Source organism: Apis laboriosa, unplaced genomic scaffold (genome assembly GCF_014066325.1).
Source record: "Apis laboriosa isolate Shangri-la unplaced genomic scaffold, ASM1406632v1 scaffold105_cov147, whole genome shotgun sequence".
Lineage (NCBI taxonomy): Eukaryota > Metazoa > Arthropoda > Insecta > Hymenoptera > Apidae > Apis > Apis laboriosa.
Genome location: NW_025220714.1, coordinates 9,126 through 23,672, shown reverse-complemented (window position 1 = coordinate 23,672; position 14,547 = coordinate 9,126). Strand labels below are relative to the sequence as shown.

Here is a 14,547-nt window from a genome sequence, read left to right as displayed (position 1 = left end):
AGAGAGAGAGAGAGAGAGAGAGAGAGAGAGAGAGAGAGAGAGAGAGAGAGAGAGCTTTGTCGCCTGCCCCACCCCTCTCCTTTCGTCTTTTCGTCGAATTTTCGCACGGCAAATCCGCCCAATGTATTCCAATGTATATTTTAATATCCGCTCGAGGGGGACTCGAGTTAACTCGAGTTTCGGTTTTTCCTCCCCTTTCCCTCTTTTTTTTCGAAGCTTTTAACGGGTTTTATGCGACGGAGGTGTCGAGTGGCGGATTTAATATTCTGGATGGAAGGTGATTGTCCAAGTATTAAAGTTTTATCCCTCGAAGAAACAATTATTATTACACGGCAAATTGGTTTTGTACATTTTGGAGAATGTGGGACAGGAGATTAAGAGATATTTTTCTATAGAAAGATTACATTTGTAATCGACGAAAATTATTCATTTTTTATTAAGAATTAATTAATCTACGTTAATTCACATAATTTCATTCTTGTAGTAAATACAATTCAATATATTTCTCCGTATTTTAAATTTGTCCCGACGGGAACGAGAAAACGAAATGAAAATTTCAAATTTTCCGGGGGAATGGCGATCTCTGATCGAAGAAAAAAAGAAAAAAAGAGAAAAAAGATCACTGGTGAATCGCCCCTAGGAATTTCCAATAATTGCCAACGCGATTAATCATCGGGGAGTGGAGGGGAGAGTGAAAAATGGCGGATGATTGACGCGCTAATAACTCGGCCGTTGTTTATAATTGTTGTGCACGATTTCGAGAGCTCGAGGAGCTCGGGAATAGCACGCGTACGCGGCGGGATTCTAGAGAGGAAAATGGCCGGAGGGTGCAATTCCCCGTGCTTGGGATCGCGATACGCGGTAACCGGCCACGGCCATTGTGATCCGGACGACTAACGACTCGCCGAGTAATTGGTCGGACGGTCGAAACGACCACGATAATGCGAGAACGAGTTTAATGGGGTAAGTGGATCACGGGCGCGTGATAGACCCATTAACAATTAACCGAGTGTACCTCCCCCCATGCCGTACCGGTGGAACCACTAGAGTACGAAAATTTCGGTGACGAGCTGTCCACAAGAAGCTTGTTAACTCGATTTTTATAATACGATGTATAAAGTATTGTTCCTCGTTCATTTTCCTCTCAAAAGTGTATTTTTCGTGTATATTCGAGTTGTCTCTGAATGCTTTAACTTGGTTTTTATAAAGTATAGAGTGTTGTTTCTTTTAATATTTTAAATTGATTTTTATAAAGTATAGAGTGCATTTCGTTGTTTCTCAGTTGATTTTTATAAAGTTTACAAACTCTAAAGTTTTCCTATCTTCGAGTGTAATGTTGTCCCTGAGTTGTAAGTTTGAGTAAGTTTAAGTTAATTTTGATAAAATATAGAGTATTTCTTAGTGTTTTAGGTTGATTTTTATAAAGTATATATATTCTAAAGTGTACTTTTCTTATCTTCGAGTGTAAAATATCTCTGAATTGTAAGTTTGAGTAAGTTTAAGTAAGTTTGAGTAAGTTGACTTTTATAAAATACATAAATTGTAAAGTGTACTTTTCCTATCTTCGAATAATGTTGTCTCTGAGTTGTAAGTTTGAGTAAGTTTAAATTGATTTTTCTAAAATATACAAATTGTAAAGTGTACTTTTGCTATCTTCGACTGTAATATGACTTTGAGTTGTAAGTTTGAATAAGTTTAAGTTGATTTCTATAAAGTATTGTTTCTTAGTGTTTTAGGTTGATTTTTATAAAGTATACAAATTATAAAATGTACTTTTCCTATCTTGTATGTAATTCTGAATTGTAAGTTTGAGTAAGTTTAAGTAAGTTTGAGTAAGTTGATTTTTATAAAATACATAAATTGTAAAGTGTACTTTTACTATCTTCGAGTGTAATATGACTTTGAGTTATAAATTTGAGTAAGTTTAAGTTGATTTTTATAAAATATAGAATATTTCTTATTGTTTTAGGTTAATTTTTATAAAATATACAAACTCTAAAGTGTACTTTTCCTATCTTCTCTAAAATATACAAATTGTAAAGTGTATTTTGCTATCTTCGAGTGTAATATGAGTTGTAAGTTTGAGTAAGTTTAAATTGATTTTTATAAAATGTAGTGTTTCTTAATGTTTGATTTTTATAAAGTATACAAACTTTAAAGTGTACTTTTCCTATCTTCGAGTGTAATATATCTCTGAATTGTAAGTTTGAGTAAGTTTAAGTAAGTTTGAGTAAGTTGATTTCTATAAAATATAGAATGTTTCTTAGTGTTTTGGGTTGATTTTTCTAAAATATACAAATTGTAAAATGCACTTTTCCTATCTTCGAGTGTAATATATCTCTGAATTGTAAGTTTGAGTAAGTTTAAGTAAGTTTGAGTAAGTTTAAGTAAGTTTGAGTAAGTTTGAGTAAGTTTGAGTAAGTTGATTTCTATAAAAATATAGAATGTTTCTTAGTGTTTATTGATTCTTGTAAAGTATACAACTTTTATTTTCTTTCTATTATCTTCGAATGTAAGTTTTAACTTACATTTTTATAAATTGTTTATCCAAACGCAACGTTATCTTTTAACGTTTCGCTTTATCTTTTTTAATTTCTACGAAATACACTGTTTCAATTACTTTATACATTATCTCTCTCCCAGTTACTTTAAATCGATTTTCATATAAAGCATGGAGGGCTCAAGTGTTCGGGTCGAGGATTAATTTTTAAGAGCAACATTTTGCTTGGGACGATTGATAAATAGAAATTCAAGCCGAAAGAGGACTCCACTCCTCCAAAATGATTGATCACCGCGCGAAAAGTGAAGGGAAGAAAGTGGCATCTCGTGAGTTTTCGAAATGGCCAGATGAGACTCGTAATAATTAATATCCCCGAGGGAACTTTGATCGAGCTTTCTTTCATTTAACTCTCTAAGCGCGAGGGAAGAAAGTTTAAGCAAGCAATAAGATTCTCTCCATAAAACCACTGTAGTAATTTTTAACGTGGAAAATCCGTGTTTCGAAGAAATTACGATTTTCACCGATCATCGAAATTTCACGATTAATTTTGCCTAAATAAAAGTTTCACTAGGAGGCTTTCTTTCCAACTCGATCACTCCATATCAGTCTTAATTTTAATTAATAATTTGGGCGCCAACTTTCCCCCTTTTTTTCTTTTTCCTTCTTTAAAATTTCTTTCTTTAAAAATTCTATACGCGAAAAGAAAAAGCTATCTCCACAAAGAATATTGGAAGCTTTCAATCCCTGCAATTGACTTTTTGAATTTAATAAATTAATTAATTTACGAACAGAGGGATTAGATTGTTTCTACAATATTAATTTAAATTAATCACAGATTTCGACTCGACGTATATCCCAACGAGCTACAAACTTGTACAAACTTGTACAAGTGTACAACATACACGATAATGTATATATATATATATATATATATATATATATAGTAATTAGTCTTTACATTATCAACAAGCATGAAGCTATTTGCTAATTATCACGCAATGTGTATTAATGCAACGGAATCAACAAGAGGGAACGAGAAACTTTAAGTTTAAGTTTAATAAGCAAGGAATATATATATATAATCAAAACTGTGTTTAAATTAATCTCAATAATTAAACTATTAACAAGGCTTCGAAGTTAATTAAATCGCAACGCGAGCTGTCTATTACCAGCTACAACGAAGTTAATCCAAATAACGTGTTACTGGGTTTTAGTTTTCAACGTGAAAGCACAATGTACGGTACGCAAAATTCACAAACTGTATTAATCCACCAAGCACAAAGGTTAAATCGCGATTATTCGATAATCCTTGCCACATTAATTTCCCCGTTACTAAATAAATAAATTAACTCTCAAATAAATTAACTCAACTCTCAATAACCCTCGAACAAAATTTAATCGCGGAAAAAAGAGAGTACCAATCGTTATTAATTAATTAATTAATCAATTCTGATTACTGATCTAAATCATCAATTTCAATTTCTTTTCGCGATAAAAATCATCGAGATTAGGATTTAAATCATTTCCCAAAACAAAAAGGAAACTTAGATCAACACGAACGATCCCTTATTTATCAACTTGTCCAAGACCGCCCCCCCTCCCCTCCCCCCCCAGGTAAATCTGTGTCGCCATGTTCGGTTTGCGGAGAACGGCTCGGCAATTATTAAAATATGCAAAATTTACCTCGTGTTGCGCAGGCCAACCTCTCCGTTTCCGGCTCGAGGATCGTACCAACGTCACGTCACGGCCCGCTATTTTTCGCCCCGCCGGGACGACGTTCCATGCGCCCGCCGGGAGATGGCCGGTGTGAATGGAGCATGAATGGAGCTGCGGGGGAGGATTCGTTTTCGCGCCGATGGTCAATTTTAATTGGTTAATTTTAATCGATTCGGGGGAAGTACGGTGACAAAAGGGTTCGTTTGTTTCGTTTATGAGGGCACCTCCTCTGGAAGCGATACGAAATCTGTTTCGGGCTACGCTGGGTAAGCGTATGGATATTTTAGTAATTTGTTTCTATTATATTTATTCTATTCTATATATATTTTATTATATTCTATTATATTCGTGATGAGGCGTCCTCGCTTTATGACTTCGTCAATTTTACATTAATAGTAATGTTTGTCGAGTGATGAGTGGTGTAATTGTTAAAATTTCTCCCCTAATTCTTTCCATTCTTTCCTCTGTCTTATGAATCATATAGTAGATAATAAGTTTTTGTCCTGACCAATTTCAGCTTTGTATGAAATATTAAAATTATAAATATTGTAATTGTAAATATTAAAATATTGAAATATTTAAAGGATAAATATAGGTAATAAGATATTCACAAATCTTGAATCATTATTATATCATATTCATGAATTTGAAATCTTTAGATAGAGTTTGAGGAATTGGAATTTTAATTTCATTAATATCAATATTAAGCAGCAGCATTTATAGATTATGTTTTTCCTCGAGTTCTTCGAATATCATATCAGTTTTACATTCTAGATAATTTTTTTAATAAACCATTTTTCTGTTACTTTTATAACGATTCAATAATTTTTGGAAGAGTTGATATGAATCATATAGTAGACAACTTTTGTTGAAATTGTCCTGACCAACTTTAGCTTTGTACAGAATGCTAATTTAAAGAATAAATATAGGTAATAAAATANAATTCTGAAACTATTAAATAGAGTTTGAGGAATTGGAATTCTAATTTTATTAATATCAATAGCAGCAGCAGCATTTATAGATTATCTTCTTCTTTGAGTTCTTCAAATATAATTTTTTTAATAAACCATTTTTCTGTTACTTTTATAATGATTCAATAGTTTTTGGAAGAGTTATGAATCATATAGTAGAATTTTTGTCCAAATTGTCCTGACCAACTTTAGCTTTGTACAGAATGCTAATTTAAAAAATAAATATAGGTAATAAAATATTCATAAATCTTGAATTCTGAAACTATTAAAGTTTGAGGAATTGGAATTCTAATTTTATTAATATCAATAGCAGCAGCAGCATTTATAGATTATCTTCTTCTTTGAGTTCTTCAAATATAATTTTTTTAATAAACCATTTTTCTGTTACTTTTATAACGATTCAATAGTTTCTGGAAGAGTTATGAATCATATAGTAGAATTTTTGTCCAAATTGTTCTGACCAACTTTAGCTTTGTACAGAATGCTAATCTTTTTAAAGGATAAATATAGGTAATAAGATATTCATAAATCTTGAATTCTGAAACTATTAAATAGAGTTTGAGGAATTGGAATTCTAATTTTATTAATATCAATAGCAGCAGCAGCATTTATAGATTATCTTCTTCTTTGAGTTCTTCAAATATAATTTTTTTAATAAACCATTTTTCTATTACTTTTATAACGATTCAATAATTTTTGGAAGAATTATGAATCATATAGTAGAATTTTTGTCCAAATTGTCCTGACCAATTTCAGCTTTGTACAGAATGCTAATCTTTTTAAAGGATAAATATAGATAATAAGATAAATCTTGAATTCTGAAACCATTACATAGAGTTTGAGGAATTGGAATTCTATGGAATTTCTATTGGAATTTTACTAATATCAATAACAGCATTATATTCTTCCTTAAGTACTTCAAATATAATTTTTTTAATAAACCATTTTTCTATTACTTTTATAATGATTCAATAGTTTTTGGAAGAGTTATGAATCATATAGTAGAATTTTTGTCCAAATTGACCAACTTTAGCTTTGTACAGAATGCTAATCTTTTTAAAGAGATAAATACAAAATATACCATAAATAAATATTTGTAAATTTTGAATTCTGAAACCATTAGATAAAGTTTAAGGAATTTGAATTCTAATTTTATTAATATCAATAGCAGCACCTTGAATTCTTCAAATATAATTTTTTTAATAAACCATTTTTATAACGAATCAATAGTTTCATTGCGTCTTGTATTGCATATCTTTCCAAATACCTACGAAGATCCTTCCTAAGTACTCAAATATGAGAACTTTCGCCGTTGCCCGAATATAGGTGACGCGGCAGTCAACGTGTCAAGGAGTAACCACGATCGATTGCTTCAAGGGATACTCGATATCGAGAGGACCTGATGGAAGCGAGACGTGTAACCGTGTAATGGCGAGTAAACGGAACGAAAAATGAACGAGTACGAGCTATCGCTACGCTTAGATTGTTCGCCTATTTCGGTTGCTTTCGATTAAATTTTTCCAAGATATTCGAACAGAATTCGACTGCTTTTCTCGATCGAAGCGACTCGCTTTTGCGCATACGTGACGAAAAATGATTTCTATACACTTTCTAATAAAGAAATAAAGAGTTAAGAAAATACTATTATATATTCACAGATTTATATTTATATTATAAAATATAAATATATTTATATTTATATCCTTATTAATTGGAGATTACGTTAAATTTAGTATAACTCGAGTTACTGTGGCGATTATTGAAAATCGCCTTTCGAGGTTCAACAAGGTTCTAGATACTCGTAATTCCTATATTCTAAAACTATTCGAATATTCTTTTTTCCGAGTTTTTTTATATTATTAATAATAAATAATCGAACTTCGATCTAAGCTCCAATATTTTGTAACGGGATTGAGATCGAAAATCGAGAAATTCCTGTATTCTAAAACTTTTAGAATATTCTTTTTCTCGAGTTTGATATTATTAATTTAAGCAATGTTGATTGCTAATATGATGTAAAAAATAAATAATAAATAATCGAGCTTCTTTGTAACGGAACTGTCCATATAATATTTGCCAAGGGATCGAAAATCGAGAAATTCTTGTATTCTATAACTCTTCGAATATTCTTTCTCCCGAGCTTGATATTATTAATTTAAGCAATATTGCTAATATTTACTAATATGATATAAAACACAAATAATCGATCTAAAGTCCAAACTTTGTAACGAGACTGAGATCGAAAATCGAGAAATTTCTATTCTAAAACTCTTCGAATATTCTTTCTCCCAAGCTTGATATTATTAATTTAAATAATATTAATTGCAAATATGATACAAAACAAATAATCGAGCTTCGATCTAAGATCCAATATTTTATAACGCGATTGAGATCGAAAATCGAGAAATTTCTATTCTAAAACTCTTCGAATATTTTTCTCGAGCTTGATATTATTAATTTAAGCAATGTTGCTAATATTTACTAATATGATATAAAACACAAATAATCGATCTAAAGTCCAAACTTTGTAATGCGATTAAGATCGAAAATCGAGAAATTTCTATTCTAAAACTCTTCGAATATTCTTTTTCCCAAGCTTAATATTATTAATTTAAATAATATTAATTGCAAATATGATATAAAACAAATAATCGAGCTTCGATCTAAAGTCCAATATTTTATAACGCGATTGAGATCGAAAATCGAGAAATTTCTATTCTAAAACTCTTTGAATATTCTTTCTCCCAAGCTTGATATTATTAATTTAATCAATGTTGATTGCTAACATGATACAAAACACAAATAATCGATCCAATACTTTGTAACGGGACTGTCCATATAATGTTTGCCAGGGAGGGGGGCCGAAAATCGAGAGGAATGCGTTCGAAAAGAAGAACGAATTCATCTCGCGAACTCCAACAGCCAAGCAACCAACGTTTCTCGAACAAACGAATTGACAAATTGTGACAACGTATTTATGAAGCGAATTCTGAATCATCGAACGCCGTTCGTTTAATCCACTGTTATTACGTCGCCTCATCCATCCCTCATCGCCGCTCTATAATAACGTATCCCCTCCTGAAAATTCTTCAAATGTTTCATCTATGGTATTATGGTTAATAAATTATTTGAATAATTAAATATTCTAACTAAATGTTATTATTATTATTATTTAAAAAATTAAAAAATTTTCATTAATATTCTCAATATTATGCTCCAATATAAGCTATTTAAATAATTTTTACAAACTTAGAAAAAAATTAAGAAACAATAAAATAAACTATAAAAAAAATTAAATAAATTATTATAACCAAAAAAGTATTTATTATTATATTTGAAATTTTTATATTACATAAATTTAATATTAAAACTATAAATTTTCGACTAAACATTTCAATTATAGTTTTTTTCAAAATACCTCATAATTAAATATTAATATAATTAATTTTGAATAAATTTTTTTATAAATAAAATTTATAAATATAAATGATATATAAAATATTCCATATTTATTTCTTAATAATGTGTAAAAATTATAATCCAAAAATTAAACCTAAAAAAATTTTATTTTAAATACTAATAAATTTATAAATTAATATTAAATTAATTCTACATAAATTAAAATTTATCAAATTAAATATTAATTTTCTATAAATAATTCTTAAAATTATTATAATTAATATAGATCAATTTATAATTATATCTTCATTTTTAAATAAATCATATTAATACTATTAAATATTTATTTATCAATAATAAAATTATTCGAAATGAATAAGAAACGGAAATTAATATTGTTCTAATAATAAGATTTACCATAGAAAAATAATTCATTTCAAATAATTTCTAGAAAAAAAATATTAAGCTTAATATTGTAAACATAATAACAAATCTTTTTTATTGTATAAATATAATATATACCATAGATGAAGAATTTTCGAAATTCCTCCTCGGATGGATTCGAAAAAAAATTAAGATTTTTCGAAAGCGAAAAATCCCAGCACCTGCCTCTTTTATCCCAATTGCGCCAACACCTGCTCCCGTCCGCCGAGCAACCTGGTTGGGAAAGGTGGCCGGGGAGTGCGTTGTTACCGAAACGGAACGAAAGGGGAGGGGAAGGAGAGGGAGCACCAGGTGCAAAATGCGACACGAGCCTTTACTTATCGGACACTCGGTGGGTGTCTGCGCTCTCGAGGGCCGCTGGACGGAGAGGAGAGGGGGAGGGGAGAGTTTATTTCGATGCGACGAGACGGGCGAAAATGAAAGCCGGCTGCGGGGGCGGCTACCGCGATATTCAGGGGGCCCGAACCGTGTTCAATTCTCTCGATCTCCGGAGAGGGAGACGGTATCTTTGGTGTAACCAGATTGGCCCCACCGACTCTTCGCTCCCCTTGTCGCCCCAAGAGAATTGATTATTTCTGTGTTTTTGAAACTCGAGAGAGAGGCCAAATGTCGAATCATTTCTGATCATTTCTCAACTTTTTAAACTTTTCTTTAAAATTACAATTTGTAATTTTTTTAAAGAATGGATTAACGAAGTGGATGTATCGATAAAGGCATCGAAAGGTGCGAAGAATTGCACAAGTGACATTTGAAATGCAAATTTCCTTGGTTTTTTTTCATTCCAGGAATGCGCGATAAAAATAGTTGAAGTTGAATATATGTTATAAAACGAGAGAGAGAGAGAGAGAGAGAGAGAAGAAGAAGGAACAGTTTGATTGAAAAATTGAATTTCGCCATTGCGCACCGTGCACGTGCATAGGTAACACCAGCCGGCGATGTTTTGGCACAAATGGAAAACTTTTGCGGATCTATCTTGGCTATCGTGCCCTGTAATCAAATTCTCCGGCCGCTTAATCACGCACGTTCGATGAGACACCGGTAACTCGACACTCGAAATGGGGCAACGATACGTTTGCAACGCTAAACGGAGCTGTCTATTTCTGAGCCGGATGGCACAACGGGGAACTATTTAAATAAAAACGAGACGAGGATGGAAAATTCAAATTAGAAAGCAACAAAGATCGAAGCAAGTCTCGAGAGAAAGTTAATTCCGTCTTGTGATTTTTCTCCCTCGAATTAACGCCATTCCTATCCTATTTTCCGTAATCGTCCCAATTCAAACGATAGTGTAAAACTTTAGATCGAATGTCGAGGCGCTGTATATTTTTTTATTACGAAAAAATTTCACGCATTGAAATTTTCCAGTAAAAAATATAAAGTAAAGGGAAGAAGAAGAAGAAGAAGAAGAAGAAGAAGAAGAGAAGGATCGATGATGATATCTCGATGGCTACAATGGCTTCGCCGAATGATAAATTACACGTTGGAGAGGGTTAAGTAGGTCCGGCGGAGAAAATGGTTTCCAACACACGTGTAATAACAAAACGCGAAGGCGCGCCTCGATCTATATAATAAAATGTTTCCTTTCGGCAAACCGGCTAATCATTCACGGCGCGAACAGGTGCGAGCGAGTTGTGCAAGCTCGATACCCTTTTATCTGTTCAACGGGCCGATAAACTCGTCCTTGTTCCTTCGGGAACCAGTTCATTTCACCGCAGCGAACGACTCTCCTTGTGTCGGAATATATATTATTTATACACGCTATAGTTACGTTTTATCGATAAAATACTCGAATGAAATAATTTTTCATAAAGATGCGAAAACGATATTTTTGATGCTTCACAAAGTTCGCAAAGTTCGTTGGGATCAATAATAATACCGTTCAAACACCTCATCTATTCTATTTCATCTTAATGACTATGGTTATTATCGTTAACAGTACAGGCTTCTGCCACTATTTCCACCGTTATCATTGCTAATTTATCCTATAAATAATAATTCCAATTCTAGCCTCTTAATGTCGTTATTGTTTCCCTCGCTTTATCATACCGTGGAAGTTTACGTGCGTCTACGTAAAATTTAATGATAAAGAAAAATAAAATTTATAATGTCGAGACGCATTCGAGAATTCAATGGATCAACAGGAAATAGAAGAGAGGAAACGGTCGACATCCGTAGAGAGGAAAAATTTTAAAATGGCGTAAGCATTATTCTCAAAGCGTCCCACTACGCGCTACGGTAACAAATTATCCCATCGATTGACAATGAAATCAATGCAGCAACGTTTACGCCACGCTTATAAAATCGTTAACGGCCGATCGATCGATCGAGACGAGATTCCGGTGCTGTGCTTCGAGGCAAGAAATCGGACGCAGCTGTACGGTAAAAATCGATCGAGCCCCTAAAACAAGCGCGCCACGACGATCTTATTCGGTGACCAAATACGGGAAGGGGGACGAAACGATAGAGAATAACTGGTTTTCACTTTCATACGCGGTACGACACGAACGGCCACGGGCAGAAAATATGGCCGGCCAGATACGCTGCTGGAAAGATCGTCCGAACAAAAAAGTCAAGGTTTCTTTGCGGTATACGTGACTCGTGCATCGCCGTGCGATTCTCTGGCTGCCCGCTAAATCGCCCGACTATCGATATCGGGAACGAGTTACGTGTTCGATGCCGATTCCACGTTAGAACTTTCAATTTTGAATCTCTGAATTTCTAAATTATTATTCCAAACATCTCGAAAATTCAATCTTGGTGAGGGAAAAATGTATTTCGAAAATATTTTTTAAATTTGAAATTTTCAGAATTCCGAAATCACGAAGTGTATTGGATTACGTGAGTACGGTAATCCATGAAACGAATTTTCATGAATGCATAAAATAATTTTTTATTATTTTTAAATTTTGAAATGGTATATATTTAATATAATTGATAAATATATGTTATTTTTCATTAGTATTAATGGCAAAAAAGAGGACGTAAAAAAACGTATCAAGGAAATCATTTTTAGATGCATTGTAAAGTAACGATTCAAAAAAGTCAACTACGTCATAAGAGATATGCAATCATATTGAAACAATGTATACAAGAAAGCCTCGTTAGGCAACCTATTATACAGTTGTGTAAAGTCCTGGCAAAAACTATCGAAAATTCTATAGACAATACCATTCCCTCTCTGTTCCTTTTTTTTTTTTCCACTTACATTCTAACGTAAACTATGAAAAGTTCGTTCATCAACAATATCGAATACCTAGAACCTTGTGATTCCGCGAATCAAATCGCTCGAAAAACAGTGTCACGTAACGTGTCACAAAAACATTTACCTTCCTCTATGTATATACACACGACAGACAGACAGGTATTACCTCAAATGAATTTTGTATTGTTAACGACACAAGTAATAGCGATCGTATACGAGTTCGAAATATTCATTTAAAATCGAATTCGTCGAGGAGCTCACAGCTCGTGCGACGCACGATTCGTGAACATCTTCACGTCAAAAGAGACCACGCATACACTTAAACGCACACAGACGCACACACGTTCGAATTCTTTTGTCCGTTTCCAGCACGCTTCTCTTTCCTTCTCTCTTTTTCTCCGCTCTTTGTCCCACACTTTGTCGACTGCGTAAACAACAGGCCTCGTCGATCGCCGTACCCCGGCACCCACACGAAATCTAATCTGCCTAATCTACGATTTGGTATCTGTAACTAACCGTTCATACAGATATTACAAAGTGTGGACGGGAAACGCGATATCATGAACCCAATTGTCACCGTTTCGATTTCGACAGAGTCGCGCGGACTCGTTCGTATACACGCGGATAGGGATACTTTACCAGGTTTTCTCGATTCGTCCGCACACACTGGTTTCCAAGGGATATTATTGACTTTACGCACTTTTTCACTGACTTTTCGTATCGCGACACTCGTTTCACGTGCGAAGAAAACGGTTGAAACACACCTCGGACACGAGTTGTACACCGGAGCACCTCGATCGTTTCGTACCGTCGCGCAGGAACATCGGAACTGGACTGCACGAAGGAATCCCTGCTTAGCGAACGTAGGAGGTGGAAATTAGTTCGTATCGCCGCCGCGACTGCGTGGTCGTGGCGCTGCTCTCGTACGACTATCGTGAATACGAATCAGCTGATTTCTGACGTATTTTCAATGAACCAAAAACAGAATTATACCGATCAATTATACCGAATTAGTTCTCGTTAATTTTTGAATTTATCGCTACCTTAAATGATAAAATAATTCGTAATTAAAATTTAGTTTGCAACATGCTTCGAGTTATTCAATTATATTGCGTTGCGAGGCGGTAGTTTGTGGCACTTTATAACGGCGCTTTGACAGTTTCTATTACACTATTGTTGAATATTACGCATAAGTACTGTTTTAATGCCTCGATTAAAATTATTTAATGAGAATAACAGTACATTATTACAATATTTCTATGTAACGATAATACGCATTCTAAATTATGCTATAATATTTCCAGCCAATTTTAATAATTCAACAGAAAATGATTGTATCCTCGCATATATCTCACTTTACGTCATACGAGATATATCAATTAACGAATTTTCTTCTTCGAAAAAGTGATAAAAAGTGACCATCGAATAAATCGCTTCGAATAAAGAGTTGGCACGCGTCCGAGCCATCCTGTCTATCCAGATTATCTGATCTTGACATTCTGGTTGATAGTGCGGATAAAACGATGGGAAAATTTATGCTATGGTCGTTTTCATGTCCTTCGGACGAAATTATTACGTTATTACGCTAAGCAAACGATCGCTCGTCCATCTTCTTCTTTCGCGCTGATCAAAGTGAAAGATGAAAAGAGCGAAACGTTCAAGAGTTTCGAAAATCTTCTCGAGGACATAAAGTACAGCTTGGCGCGCGCCAAGTTGTCTGCTGTCGAGACGGGCGCAAGAAGGAAAGCCAAAAAAAAAAAAAAAGACAAGAACAAGGCTAGGATATCTCGTAGGAAGAGGCACAGACGGGACAAGCAAAGAAAAAGCGAAAAAGGGAGGAATGGCACGAGCGCGCGTCTCGTCTCTCAGCTGGAGGTTTCCCCTGGACCCCATAGGTCGCTAGGGGAAAAATATCACTTGCCATGGAAATTTCATTTAAATGGGACAAACGAGATTTTTTTTTTTTTTTTTAGAAACATTTATGCATCGAAAAATAGAGTGCAAGAGAATCATAGAGAAACAAAATGGAGGAAGGAATTATTTTGCAACTTGAATTAACTTTGCAAAATTTATTTCGCTTGTAATGGTCGTTCTTAAGCGAAGTAATTCATGATTGACGTAGTTAAAAGTCGATATATATATTGATCTATTATGATCGATGTTTCGTTATTTCCTCTTTATTTTATTTCGACTCTTATCTTGATGTTTAATACAAAACGTTAATATATTATATTTTTGTTCGATTAGAAAGAAATTTTTAAGCGTTTCAATTACATATCTGTTATTATCTGCTACGAAAAAGTGTTACATTATAG

The 14,547-nt window shown here is 33.5% G+C and overlaps 1 protein-coding gene across 1 annotated transcript in view; it reads right to left on the bottom strand.

The window, feature by feature from the left end:
- The window catches only part of LOC122710487 (ras GTPase-activating protein raskol), a 155,686-nt gene extending 142,656 nt beyond the window's left edge, over positions 1–13,030 (bottom strand). The window contains exons 1-2 of the mRNA XM_043928389.1: positions 12,872–13,030; positions 4,184–4,327 (exon numbers count right to left, since the gene is read on the bottom strand). The gene's annotated coding sequence lies outside the window, so the exon portion shown is untranslated. The remainder of the gene's footprint in view (positions 1–4,183; positions 4,328–12,871) is intronic.
- Between the last annotated feature and the right edge of the window lie 1,517 nt (positions 13,031–14,547).